At 46.5% G+C, this 14980-nt stretch overlaps 2 pseudogenes; both read right to left on the bottom strand.

Annotated features, from left to right (window-relative positions):
- Positions 1-2689: 2689 nt before the first annotated feature.
- LOC149574653 (25S ribosomal RNA) lies at positions 2690-3982 on the bottom strand (annotated as a pseudogene).
- LOC149574652 (25S ribosomal RNA) lies at positions 3983-4988 on the bottom strand (annotated as a pseudogene).
- Between the last annotated feature and the right edge of the window lie 9992 nt (positions 4989-14980).

The raw sequence follows: 14980 nt of genomic DNA, 5'->3' as shown, positions 1-14980 counted from the left end.
GACTTGACGAATGAACCTAAAGAGTCAACTTGGTGAGAGTACTTGGTGGGCAGACATAGCGGGGTGATTTAATGAATGAACTTAAAGAGTTGACTTGGTGAGAATACTTGGTGGGGTGACTTGATGAACGAACCTAAAGAGTTGACTTGGTGGGTCAACCTGGCAGGGTGACTTGATGAACAAACTTAAAGTGTCAACTTGGTGGGCTGACCTAGCAGGGTGAGTTGATGAACAAACTTAAAGAGTCGACTTGGTGAGAGTAGTTGGTGCATCGACCTGGTGGGGTGACTTGATGAATAAACTTAAAGAGTCGACTTGGTGAGAGTACTCGGTGGGCTGACCTGGTCACGTAACTTGATCAACGAACTTAAAGAGTCAACATGGTGGGCCGACTCGGCCTGGTGACTTGATGAACAAACTTAAAGCGTCGACTTAGCAGGTCGAACTAGCGGGGTGACTTGGTGAGAGTACTTGGTGGACTGACCTGGCAGGGTGACTTGATGAACGAACTTAGAGAGTTTACTTTATGAGAGTACTCGGTGGGTCGAACTAGTGGGTTGACCTGATGAACAAACTTAAAGAGTCAACTTGGTGAGAGAACTTGGTGGGCCGATCTAGCGGGGTGAATTGATGAAAAAACCTAAAGAGTCAACTTTGTGAGAGTACTTGGTGGGCCAACTTGGCGGGGTGACTTAATGACCGAACTTAAAGGGTCAACTTGGTGAGAGTACTTGGTGGGCCGATCTGGCAGAGCAACTTGATGAATGAACTTAAAGAGTCAACTTGGTGAGAGTACTTGGTGGGGTGACTTGATGAACAAACCTAAAGAGTCGACTTGGCGAGAGTACTTGGTGGGCCGACCTGGCGGGGTGACTTGATGAACAAACTTAAAGAGTCCAATTGGTGAGAGTACTTGGCAGGGTGAACTGATGAACGGACTTAAAGAATCGACTTGGTGGGCCGACCTGGTGGGGTGACTTGATGAAGGGACATAAAGAGTCAACCTGGTGAGAGTACTTGTTCTAGTGACTTGATGAACGGACTTAAATAGTCGGCTTGGTGGGGTGACTTGATGAAAGGACTTAAAGAGTCAACTTGGTGAGAGTACTTGGTGGGGTGACTTGATGAACACACTTGAAGAATTGACTTGGTTAAAGTACTTGGTGGGGTGAATTTATGAACAGACTCAAAGAGTCAACTTGGTGAGAGTACTTGGTGGCTCGACTTGATGAGCAGACTTAAAGAGTCGACTTGGTGAGAGTACTTTGCAGGGTGAACTGATGAACGGACTTAGAGAGTCGACTTGGTAGGAGTACTTGGTGGGGCGAACTGGTGGGGTGACTTGATGAATGGACTTAAAGAGTTGACTTGGTTAGAGTACTTGTTTTGGTGACTTGAAGAGTCGACTTGGTGGGGTGACTTGATGAAAGGACTCAAAGAGTCAACTTGGTTAGAGTACTTGGTGGGGCGACTTGATGAACGAACTTAAAGGGTTGACTTGGCAGGGTGACTTGATGAACGGACCTAAAGAATTCACTTGGTGAGAGTACTTGGTAGGGTGAATTGATGAACGGACTTAAAGAGTCGACTTGGTGGGAGTACTTGGTCGACCGACCTGGTGGGGTGACTTGATGAACGGACTTATAGAGTGGACTTGGAGAGAGTACTTGTTTTAGTGACTTGATGAATGGACTTAAAGAGTGAGCTTGGTGGGGTGACTTGATGAAAGGACTTCAAGAGTCAACTTGGTGGGGCGACTTGATGAGAAAACTTAAAGGGTCGACTTTGCGGGGTGACTTAATGAACCGAGCTAAAGAGTTGAATTGGTGAGAGCACTTGGTGGGGTGACCTGATGAATAGACTTAGAGAGTCAACTTGGTGGGCCGACTTGGTTGGGTGACTTTGTGAATGGACTTAAAGAGTCGACTTGGTGAGAGTACTTGGTGGGGTGACTTGATGAATGGACTTCAACGGTTGACTTGGTGGGGTGACTTGATGAACGGTCCTAAAGAGTTTCCTTGGTGAGAGTAGTTGATGGGGTGACTTGATGAGTAGACTTAAAGAGTCGAATTGGTGAGAGTACTTGGTGGGGTGACTTGATGAAAGGACCTAAAGAGTTGACCTGGTGAGAGTACTTGGCGGGGTGACTTGATGAACAGAGTGAAAGGGTCAACTTGGTGAGAGTACTTGGTTGGGTGACTTGATGAACACACTTGAAGAATTGACTTAGTTAGAGTACTTGGTGGGGTGACTTGATGAATAAACTTAAAGAGTCGACTTAGTGGGCCAACCTGGGGGGGTGACTTGATGAACGAACTTAGAGATTCGACTTGGCGAGAGTACTTGGTGACTTGGTGGGCTGACCTGGCTAGGTAACTTGATGAACGAACTTAAAGAGTCCAGTTGGTGGGCTGACCAGGTGGGGTGACTTGATGAATGAACCTAAAGAGTCAACTTGGTGAGAGTACTTGGTGTGCAGACATAGTGGGGTGATTTGATGAACAAACTTAAAGAGTCAACTTGGTGAGAGTACTTGGTGGGCCGACCTGATGGGGTGACTTGATGAACGGACTTAAAGAGTCGACTTGGTTAGAGTACTTGTTCTGGTGACTTGAAGAGTTGACTTGGTGGGGTGACTTGATGAAAGGACTAATGCACCGATTTAAGATGGCCAGTGACACGGGCCCTTGGGAGTTCAAGAGCACCCCTACTGTGGGATTCTAGCATGGATTCTGACTTAGAGGCATTCAGTCATAATCAAACACACGATAGCTTTACGCCACTGGCTTTTCAACCAAGCACGATGACCAAATGTGTGAATCAACAGTTGCTCTCATACTAAGTTGAATTACTATCGCGGTGCAGATCATTAGTAGGGTAAAACTAACCTGTCTCACGATAGTCTAAACCCAGCTCATGTTCCCTATAGGTGGGTGAACAATCCAACACTTGGTGAATTCTGTTTCACAATGATATCAAGAGCCGACATTGAAGGATCAAAAAGCAACGTCACTATGAACGCTTGGCTGCCACAAGCCAGTTATCCCTATGGTAACTTTTTTGACACCTCTAGCTTCAAATTCGTAAAGTCTAAATGATCGATAGGCCACGCTTTCACGGTTTGTATTCGTACTGAAAATCAAAATCAAATGAGCTTTTACCCTTTTCTTCCACATGAGATTTCTATTCTTGTTGAGCTCATCCTAGGACATCGGCGTTATCTTTTAACAGATGTGCCACCCCAGCCAAACTCCCCACCTGACAATGTCTTATGCCCGGATCGGCGCACCTAGATGCACCTTAATGCCAAAAATAGGGGCATTGCCCCATCTCTGCCTCATAGAATAAGTAAAATAATGTTAAAAGTAGTGGTATTTCACTTGCGCCCAAAATCTCCCACTTATTCTACACCTCTCAAGTCATTTCACAAAGTCAGACTAGAGTCAAGCTCAACAAGGTCTTCTTTCCCCGTTGATTCCGCCAAGCCCATTCCCTTGGTTGTGGTTTCGCTAGATAGTAGATAGGGACATGGGAATCTCGTTAATCCATTCATGTGCATCACTAATTAGATGATGAGGCATTTGGCTACCTTAAGAGAGTCATAGTTACTCCTGCCGTTTACCCGCGCTTGGTTGAATTTCTTCACTTTAACATTTAGAGCACTGGGCAAAAATCATATTGCATCAGCATCTGCAAGGACCATCAAAATGCTTTGTTTTAATTAAATAGTTGGATTCCCCTTGTCTGTACCAGTTCTGAGTTGACTGTTCGTCACCTAGGGAAAGCCCTTCGAAGGGGGCATCCTGCGTCTGTCGCCTGATCAGCACGCGACGGCCCGCCCTCACCATGGGAGTAGCTCAAGTAGGCTGCCAACAGCCCACAAGTTTGGGGCGCAGACCCCTAGGCCTAGCCCTCAGAGAAAATCCTTTTCCCAAAGTTACGGATCCATTTTGCCAACTTCCCTTACCTACATTGTTCTATTGACCAGAGGTTGTTCACCTTGGAGACCTGATGCGATTATGAGTACGATCAGACGTGAACCGTACTAGGTCCTCTAGATTTTCAAGGGCTGCTGAAGACACAAAGTGCGCCCTTCAAACAGGGTTTCCCCATCTCTTAGGATCGACTAACCCATGTCCAAGTGTTATTCACATGGAACCTTTCCCCACTTCAGTCTTCAAAGTTCTCATTTGAATATTTTCTACTACCACAAAGATCTGCACCAGGAGCTGGTCCACCCAGGCTCACGCCCAAGGTTTCGCAACAACCCCTACATCCTCCTACTCATCAGAGCCTGGCACTTGCCCTGACAGCTAAGTATAGGTTGTGCACTTTAGCACCATCCATTTTTGGGGCTAGTTGATTCGGCAGGTGAGTTGTTACACACTCCTTAGCGAATTTCGACATCCATGACCACTGTCCTACTATCTTAATCAACCAACACCCTTTGTGGGATCTGGGTTAGTGCATAATTTGGCACCGTAACTCAGCTTTTGGTTCATCCCACATCGCCAGTTCTACTTAACAAAAATGGCCCACTTGGAGCTCACGATTCTGTGGAATTGCTCAACAGAGCAGCCGCGCCGACTTACCTATTTAAAGTTTGAGAATAGGTTGAGGGCGTTATGCCCCCGATGCCTCTAATCATTTTCTTTACTTGATAAAACTCGCACATGAGCTCAAGCTATCCTAAGGGAAACTTCAGAGGGAAGCAGCTACTAGATGGTTCGATTAGTCTTTTGCCCCTATACCCAAGTCAGACGAATGATTTGCACGTCAGTATCACTGCGGGCCCCCACCAGAGTTTCCTCTGGCTTCGCCCTGCTCAGGCTTAGTTCACCATCTTTCAGGTCCCAACAGGTGCGCTTGCACTCGAACCCTTCACAGAAGATCAGGGTCAGTCGGTGGTGCACCCCCTGAGAGGGGATCTTGCTAGTCAGCTTCCTTGCACCTCGCAGGTTTTCCTTGCACGCACTTCGCTCCTTGACTGTCGCGATGCGATGCATAATCCAAGTGCTAGATGTGAGCTTGTGCTTGAAAGACCACTTTCCAAGACATCCCCTGATGACACATTGGAATGATGACCGCTATTGAACCATTCCCAATGTTGTGCCGATCGAGTTGGCATAGAGGCAAAATTAGGGAGCTCCCACGTAGCAATCAGGATGTGCTTTTGTACCCATCTCTCACAAAAACCAATGTTAGCTGTGAACAAATTTAGAATCCAAGGGCTCGTATCCATGAATATCTTCGATATTGGGTCTATATACAAAGGCCACAGAAAGGTTCCGATAAGAGAAGCTCCCCTGTGCTTGCTTGCACAAACATCCCAAATTCTAGACACAAGCTCCCGCCCTTAGCATCGCTCTCCATATCACTGCAATGACACATTGGAATGACAACCACTGTCGAACAACTCCCAAAATTGTGGCAATGGAGTGAGAAAGAAGAGAAACTTTGGGGAGCCACGCATAGCAAATGGGCTGCTGCTGCCTCATTCCACTCTTATATAGATCCGACGTCGTTAATTTTGTTTGGAATTCGAGGCTGCATTCATCCTTGCTCACACAAGAAATGGCTCTTCTAATCGAATGGCCACGGGGAGCTTCCGATAACAAAGGATCCCTAGTCACTCGTGATGTGCAACCCAACTTCTAGACGATGGCTCACCCTTCAGATCACTGCCTAAGAAACCACCACAATGGCACCATTGGAATGACAACCGCTGCCAAACCATTCCAAAAATTTTGTGCCGAAGAAGTTGTTGCAAAGAGAATGACTCTGGGGAGAGAGCCCTTGCATCGCAAAATCAGGATGGCTTCACGGCCCTCCCAATAGAAACGATGCTGGTGCCAATATTCCAAATCCGAATTACGTGTCTTTCTCGAACACCAACACTAATTCTACTGGGGAATGTCACTGAGAGCTTTTTTTATTAATAAGCTCCCATTGTAGCCATGATAGGCACATAAAAAATTGCTAGAGCACCAAGCACCCACCTCATGGCTAGACAAGGGCTCGCCATTAGATCAACTTCGAAATTGCTGAATAGACACGCTGTAGAATGGAAATCGCTGCCAAGTCTCTTCCGTAATTGCGTCGGTTGAGTAATCGAAGAAGGTGATCTAAGAGAGAGTCAAAGGCTAGGGATTCGTTGGGGGATTCGTGCCAATAGAAAAAATTTATGCAATACCCGAGCAACACCGGACGGAGGTGCTAGACAATGTCGGCGTCCACCATTTCAAAATCTGACATATCCATCCGCCTTGAAACTAGTGTTGAATCAATCAGAGGGGCATGGGAGAGGCTCAAGGCAACCACCTCTAATATATAAGCTTTTAGTGCGAGACTCACTTTGCATTAGAAATTAGCGAACACACTGACAACTGCCTTAAAAATCCAAATCGTTGAAAAATGTGACAAAACAGCCATCCATGACCCCATTTTTTATGAGGTCGAAAGAGGAGCAAAAGATTGTCATCGGTTAGGAGATGGGAATTCATGGAGCCAAGGTAGTGAAATGGCCACCTTTTGGAGATCGGGTGGAACAGCTTGGCTCGGGTGGAATAGCTCAGGTAGGACGACTTGACAATACCATTTGCCTCGATGCCTTTTTTGAGGTTTACCTGAGAGGAGCAGACACAATGTCAGCCTTGATTGTCTAGGAGTCCGAGTAGGATGGCATGGTAACAACGGCTCGACATTTGGAGTGTCTATGGCAGCTGGATGGGATTTGAATTCATGGAGCCAAGGGAGTGAAATGGTCATCGAGCTCATCCGATCAACTGGATGAATTTCACCTTGAAGGGGCCCCAATCCAAAAATTCCTTGAACTGTCAAGAAAAAAGGCCAATATTACATGCAAAATCTACTACTACGCAAACATAGGTTACAATAATAGAGAAATTGCAAGGTCATCACAATGGCTCGAGGCCAATGCTCTGACTACTAAGTCAATTTTCTCTTGCAATCACCATGCCGCCATTCACAGAGAGATCTCCCCATTCACTTGTGACGATGTACAATCCAAGTGCTAGACACAAGCTCACCCTTGAAAGGCTGCTTTCCAAGACATCCTAGTGACACATTGGAATGACAACCGCTGTCGAATCATTCACAATGTTGTGCTGATCAAGTTGGCACAGAGGCGATCTTAGGGAGCTCCTGCATAGCAATCAGGAAGTGCTTTCGTACCCATCTCTCACAAAAACCAATGTTAGCTTAACAAATTTAGAATCCAAGGCTCGTATCCATCGATATCGATGGCACTAGGTCTATATTCAAAGGCCATGGAGAGGTTCCAATAAGAGAAGCTCCCCTACTCACTTGCACAAACATCCCAAATGCTAGACGCAAGCTCCCACCCTTAGCATCGCTCTCCAGATCACCACAATGACACATTGGAACCACAAACGTTGTCAAACAACTCCCGAATTTGTGCCGATGGAGTGAGAAAGAAGAGCTAGATCGGATCGACAAAAATGGCTAAGCTAGATCGGGTCGGCCATCATGGCTCGCCCAGATCGGGTCAGGCAGCATGGGTCGACCACCATTTTTCACTGACAGCTTTCGATATTAAAGCTCCCATGTAGCTGCAAAAAGTACACCATGAAAAATTGCTAGAGCACCAAGCACCCATGGAAAATTTTCATTATACCGAGCAACACTGAAGTGCTAGACAACGGCTCATGTTTAGATCAAGTTTTAAAATGACCAAAAAGACACGTCGTGGATCGATAACCGCTGCCTCACCTTTTCCAGAATTGAGTCATCGGAAAACATGATCTAAAGGGAAAAGCACTTAGAGATTGCTTCATGACCCTTTCATTGATTCAACATCAGCATACACCATTTGAAATCCAACAATCCGATCCGCCTAGACACCAATGTTGAATCAATGAAAGGGGCATGGGAGAGGCTCGTGGCAACCACCTCTCCTATATAAGCTATTAGTGTGAGGCTCCTTCTGCATTAAAAATCTGCGATAGCATGGAAAAATCCCTTAAAAATCCAATTCAATGAAAAATGTGACCAAACAGCCATCCACGACACCGTTTTTGGAGCTCGGCCAGATCGCGTCAGCCATAATGGCTCGCCCAGATTGGGTCGGCCAAAATGGCTTGCCCAAATCGGGTCGACCAGCATGGCTCGGCCAACATTTTTCGTCGAGAGCTTTCGGTATTAAAGCTCCCATGTAGCCGTGATAAGTACATCATGACAAATTTCTAGAGCGCCAAGCACCCATAGCAAATTGCCATTATACCAAGCAACATCAGAGTGCTAAAGCAGGGCTCATGTTTAGATTAAGTTTTAAAATCACCAAAAAGACACGCCATGGATTGGCAACTGCTGTCTCACCTTTTCCAAAATTGATTCATCAGAAAATATGTTCTAAAGGAGAGCTGAGGAAAAGCACTAAGATCGCTTCATGCCCCTTTCATTTATTCAACATCAGCATACACCGTTTGAAAACCCAACAATCTGATCTGCCTAGAAACCAATGTTGAATCAATGAAAGGGGCATGGGAGAGGCTCATGGCAACCACCTCTCCTATATAAGCTATTAGTGTGAGGCTCCTTCTGCATTAGAAATCTATGATAGCATAGAAAACTCCCTTAAAAATCCAATTCAATGAAAAATGTGACCAAACAGCCATCCACGACACCGTTTTTGGAGCTCGGCCAGATCGGGTCGGCTAGCATGGGTCGCCCAGAATGGCTCGGCCAGCATGGCTTGCCCAAATCGGGTCGGCCAGAATGGCTCAGCCGGCATGGCTCGCCCATATCAGCTGGGCCAGAATGGCTCGGCTAGCATGGCTTGCCCAGATCGGGTTGGCCAGAATGGCTCACATAGATCGGCTCGACCAGCATGGCTCGCCCAGATCGGCTCGGCCAGTATGGCTCGCCCAGATCGGGTCAGCCAGGCTGGCTCGCCCACCATTTTTCAAGCACACTACCTCCCCTATATAAGCTATTAGTGGAAGGCTTACTCTACATCATAAATGAACATTTAGTGGACAAGTACCTTAAAACCCAATTCAATGAAAAATGTGACCGAATAGCCATCCACGACCCCATTTTTGATGAGGTTGTCAACAGAGACAAAGATTGGCATTGGTTAGGCAATTTGATTGCATTAGTCAGGGGGGTAAATTGATCAATTTTTGGAGACCGACCAGAATGGATCGACAACCATTTTATATCGGAAGCTACTCAATTTGATAATTATGACTCAAGTAGAATGGCTCGGGTACCCATTTTATATCGCAAGTTACCCAAATTTTAAAATTATGGCTCGGCTTGAATTTTGTATCATAGGCAACCCAATTCAAAAATTATGGCTCGGCTAGAATGGCACAACTTCCATTTTATATCTAAGGCTACCCGATTTGAAAATTATGACTCGACTTTATTTCGAGCACACTACCTCTCCTATATAAGATATTAGTGCAAGGCTTGCTCTGCATTTGAGAATATGCATTCACAAAGACAAGTGCCTTAAAAAAATCAATTCATTAAAAAATGTAACTGAATAGCCATCCACGACCCCATTTTTGCTAAATTTGGCAACGGAGCCAAAAATTGACATCGGTTAGGTGGCGTGATTTCATGAGCCGTTGGAGTAAATTGACGGTGATGAAAGATGGTAAGTCAACTAGGTGAGGTGACTTGACTCAGTGAGCTGACCTAGTGAGCGAACTTGGTGAGCGAACTTAAAGAATCGACTTGGTGGGCACACTTGAACTTTTGACTCATGAACCACGTTGGCGATCTGACTTGAGGAATCGAGCTAGAAATCTGACATGGTGAGAAGACTTTAAGATGTGACCGGGTAGGGCAACTTGGTAATGCGACATGGTAATTCAATGTGGTGACTTGACTTGGTGAGCATCTACTTAAAGAGTCAATTTGTTGAGGTGACTTTCTGGGGTGACTTGGCGAGCCCACATGGTGAGATGCCTTGGCGAGCAAAGCTGGCTAGTCTGGTGGTGAGATGACTTGGCCAACGGACTTGGCTAGCCTAAATGAACTTAAAGAGTTGACTTGGCAAGACTACTTGGTGGGCCGACCTGGCAGGGTGACTTGATGAATGAACTTAAAGAGTCAACTTGATGGGCCAACCTCGCCGGGTGACTTGATGAACGAACTTAGAGAGTCGACTTGGCGAGAGTACTTGGTGACTTGGTGGGCTGACCTAGCCAAGTGACTTGATGAACAAACTTAAAGAGTGCACTGGGTGGGCTGACCTACCAGGGTGACTTGATGAATGAACCTAAAGAGTTGACTTGGTGAGAGTAACAGACATAGCATGGTGATTTGATGAACAAACTTAAAGAGTTGACTTGGTGAGAGTACTTGGTGGGGTGACTTGATGAATAAACCTAAAGAGTCAACTTGGTGGGCCGACCTGGTAGGGTGACTTGATGAACAAACTTAAAGAGTTGACTTGGTGGGCCGACTTGGCAGGGTGACTTGATGAACAAACTTAAAGAGTCAACTTGGTGAGAGTACTTGGTGGGCCGACCTTGCAGTGTGACTTGATGAACAAACTTAAAGAGTCAACTTGGTGAGAGTACTTAGTGGACTGACCTGGCCACGTGACTTGATGAACGAACTTAAAGAGTCGACTTGGTGGGCCGACTTGACTGGGTGACTTGATGAACAAATTTAAAGAGTCAACTTGGTGGGTGAAACTAGCGGGGTGACTTGGTGAGAGTACTTGGTGGGCTGACCTGGCAGGGTGACTCGATGAACGAACTTAGAGAGTCGACTTTGTGAGCGTACTCAGTGGCTCAAACTGGCGGGGTGACCTGATGAAGGAACTTAAAGACTTGACTTGGTGAGAGAACTTGGTGGGCCGAGCTAGCGGGCTGAATTGATGAGCAAACCTAAAGAGTCGACTTTGTGAGAGTACTTGGTGGGCCGACCTGGTGAGGTGAACTGATGACCAAACTTAAAGAGTCGACTTGGTGAGAGTACTTGGTGGGCCAAACTGGCAGAGCAACCTGATGAACGAACTTAAAGAGTCGACTTGGTGAGAGTACCTGGTGGGGTGACTTGATGAGCAAACCTAAAGAGTCGACTCGGTGAGAGTACTTGGTGGGCCGACCTGGCGGGGTGACTTGATGAACAAACTTAAAGAGTCCAGTTGGTGAGAGTACTTGGCAGGGTGAACTGATGAATGGACTTAAAGAGTTGACTTGGTGGGCCGACCTGGTGGGGTGACTTGATGAAGGGACATAAAGAGTCAACTTGGTGAGAGTACTTGTTCTGGTGACTTGATGAATGGACTTAAACAGTCGGCTTGGTGGGGTGACTTGATGAAAGGACTTAAAGAGTCGACTTGGTGAGAGTACTTGGTGGGGTGACTTGATGAATGCACTTGAAGAATTGACTTGGTTAGAGTACTTGGTGGGGTGACTTGATGAACGGACTCAAAGAGTCGACTTGGTGTGAGTACTTGGTTGCTCGACTTAATGAGTAGACTTAAAGAGTTGACTTGGTGAGAGTACTTGGTGGGGTGAACTGATGAACGAACTTAAAGAGTCAACTTGGTGGGTGTACTTGGTGCGCCGACCTAGTGGGGTGACTTGATGAACAGACTTAAAGAGTGGACTTGGTTAGAGTACTTGTTCTGGTGACTTGATGAACGGACCTAAAGAGTTGACTTGGTGAGAGTACTTGGCGGGGTGAACCGATGAACGGACTTAAAGAGTCAACTTGGTGGGAGTACTTGGTGGGCCGACCTGGTGGGGTGACTTGATGAACGGACTTATAGAGTGGACTTGGTGAGAGTACTTGTTCTGGTGACTTGATGAATGGACTTAAAGAGTCGGCTTGGTGGGGTGACTTGATGAAAGGACTTAAAGAGTTGGCTTGGTCGGGCCACTTGATGAGCGAACTTCAAGGGTCAACTTTGTGGGGTGACTTGATGAATGGACCTAAAGAGTTGACTTGGTGAGAGTACTTGATTGGGTGACCTGATGAACAGACTTAGAGAGTCAACTTGGTGGGCCAAACTGGTTGGGTGACTTCGTTAATGGACTTAAAGAGTCGACTTGGTGAGAGTACTAGGTGGGTTGACTTGATGGATGGACTTCAAGGGTCGACTTGGCGGGGTGACTTGACGAACGGTCCTCAAGAGTTGACCTGGTGAGAGTACTTGGTGGGGTGACTTGATGAACAGACTTAAAGAGTCGAATTGGTGAGAGTACTTGGTGGGGTGACTTGATGAATGCACTTGAAGGGTCGACTTGTAGGGGTGACTTGATGAACGGAACTAAAGAGTTAACCTGGTGAGAGTACTTGGTGGGGTGACTTGATGAACAGAGTTAAAGAGTCGACTTGGTGAGAGTACTTGGTCGGGTGACTTGATGAATGCACTTGAAGAATTGACTTGGTTAGAGTACTTGGTGGGGTGACTTGATGAACGAACCTAAAGAGTCAACTTGGTGGGCCAACCTGGCAGGGTGACTTGATAAATGAACTTAAAGAGTCGACTTGGTGGGCTGACCTAGCAGGGTGACTTGATGAACAAACTTAAAGAGTCAACTTGGTGAGAGTACTTGGTGGGCCGACCTGGCATGGTGACTTGATGAACAAACTTAAAGATTCTATTTGGTGAGAGTACTCGGTGGGCTGACCTGGCCACATGACTTGATGAACGAACTTAAAGAGGAGACTTGGTGGGCCGACTCGACTGGGTAAATTGATGAACGAACCTAAAGAGTCGACTTTGTGAGAGTACTTGGTGGGCCGACCTAGCGGGGTGACTTGATGACCGTCCTTAAAGGGTCAACCCTGTGAGAGTACTTGGTGGGCCGACCTAGGGGAGTGACTTGATGAACGAACTTAAAGAGTCCACTTGGTGAGAGTACTTGGTGAGGTGGCTTGATGAACAAACCTAAAGTGTTGACTTGGTGAGAGTACTTGGTGGGCCGACCTCGTGGGGTGACTTGATGAACAAACTTAAAGAATCTAGTTGGTGAGAGTACTTGGTGGGGTGAACTGATGAATGGAATTAAAGAGTTGACTTGGTGGGCCAACCTGGGGTGTGACTTGATGAAGGGACATAAAGAGTCGACTTCATGAGAGTACTTGTTCTGGTGACTTGATGAACGGACTTAAACAGTCGGCTTGGTGCGGTGACTTGATGAAAGGACTTAAAGAGTTGACTTGGTGAGAGTACTTGGTGGGGTGACTTGATGAACACACTTGAAGAATCAAATTGGTTAGAGTACTTGGTGGGGTGACTTGATGAACGAACTCAAAGAGTCAACTTGGTGAGAGTACTTGGTGGCTTGACTTGATGAGGAGACTTCAAGAGTCGACTTGGAGAGAGTACTTGGCAGGGTGAACTGATGAACGGACTTAAAGAGTCGACTTGGTGGGCTGACCTGGTGGGGTGACTTGATGAACGGACTTAAAGATTCGACCTGGTTAGAGTACTTGTTCTGGTGACTTGAAGAGTTGACTTGGTGGGGTGACTTGATGAAAGGACTCAAAGAGTCGACTTGGTGAGAGTACTTGTCAGAGTGAACTGATGAAAAAACTTAAAGAGTCGACTTGGTGGGAGTACTTGGTGGACCGACCTGGTGGGGTGACCTGATGAATGGACTTATAGAGTGGACATGGTGAGAGTACTTGTTTTGGTGACTTGATGAACGGACTTAAAGAGTCAGCTTGGTGGGGTGACTTGATGAAAGGACTTAAAGAGTCGACTTGGTTGAGCGACTTGATGAGCGAACTTAAAGGGTCAACTTTGCGAGGTGACTTGATGAACGGACCTAAAGAGTTAACTTGGTGAGAGTAAATGGTGTGGTGACCAGATGAAAAGACTTAGAGAGTCAGCTTGGTGGGTCGACCTAGTTGGGTGACTTCATAAATGGACCTAAAGAGTCGACTTGGTGAGACTACATGGTGGGGTGGCTTGATGAACAGACTTCAAGGGTCGACTTGGCGGGGTGACTTGATGAATGGTCCTAAAGAGTTGCCTTGGTGAGAGTACTTGGTGGGGTGACTTGATGAGCAGACTTAAAGGGTCAAATTGGTGAGAGTACTTGGTGGGGTGACTTGATGAACGCACTTGAAGGGTCAACTTGGTGGGGTGACTTGATGAACGAACCTAAAGAGTTGACCTGGTGAGAGTACTTGGTGGGGTGACTTGATGAACAGAGTTAAAGAGTTGACTTGGTGAGAGTACTTGGTCGGGTGACTTGATGAACGCACTTGAAGAGTCAACTTGGTTAGAGTACTTGGTCGGGTGACTTGATGAACAAACTTAAAGAGTTGACTTGGTGGGCTGAATTGGCAGGGTAACTTGATGAACAAACTTAGAGAGTCAACTTGGTGAGAGTACTTGGTGACTTGGTGGGCCGACCTGGCAGGGTGACTTGATGAACGAACTTAAAGAGTCGACTTGGTGGGCTGACCTAGCGAGGTGACTTGATGAATGAACCTAAAGAGTCAACTTGGTGAGAGTACTTGGTGGGTTGACATAGTGGGGTGATTTGATGAACGAACTTAAAGAGTTGACTTGGTGAGAGTACTTGGTGGGCCGACCTGGTGGGGTGAATTGATGAACGGACTTAAAAAGTCGACTTGGTTAGAGTACTTGTTCTGGTGACTTGAAGAGTTGACTTGGTGGGGTGACTTGATGAAAGGACTCAAAGAGTCGACTTGGTGAGAGTACTTAGTGGGGCAACTTGATGAACAGACTTAAATGGTCAACTTGGCGGGGTGACTTGATGAATGAACCTAAAGAGTTGACTTGGTGAGAGTACTTGGCGGAGTGAACTAATGAACGGACTTAAATAGTCGACTTGGTGGGTCGACCTGGTGGGGTGACTTGATGAATGGACTTATAGAGTGGACTTGGTGAGATTACTTGTTCTGGTGACTTGATGAACGGACTTAAAGAGTCAGCTTGGTGGGGTGACTTGATGAAAGGGCTTAAAGAGTCAATTTTGGTGGGGCGACT

This window comes from Cupressus sempervirens, chromosome 2, assembly GCF_028749045.1.
Source record: "Cupressus sempervirens isolate cs-2001-9-10 chromosome 2, ASM2874904v1, whole genome shotgun sequence".
In the NCBI taxonomy this organism is placed as follows: Eukaryota; Viridiplantae; Streptophyta; class Pinopsida; order Cupressales; family Cupressaceae; genus Cupressus; species Cupressus sempervirens.
Note: the sequence above shows the minus strand (reverse complement) of the source record. Positions and strands in the feature narration are given on the sequence as shown.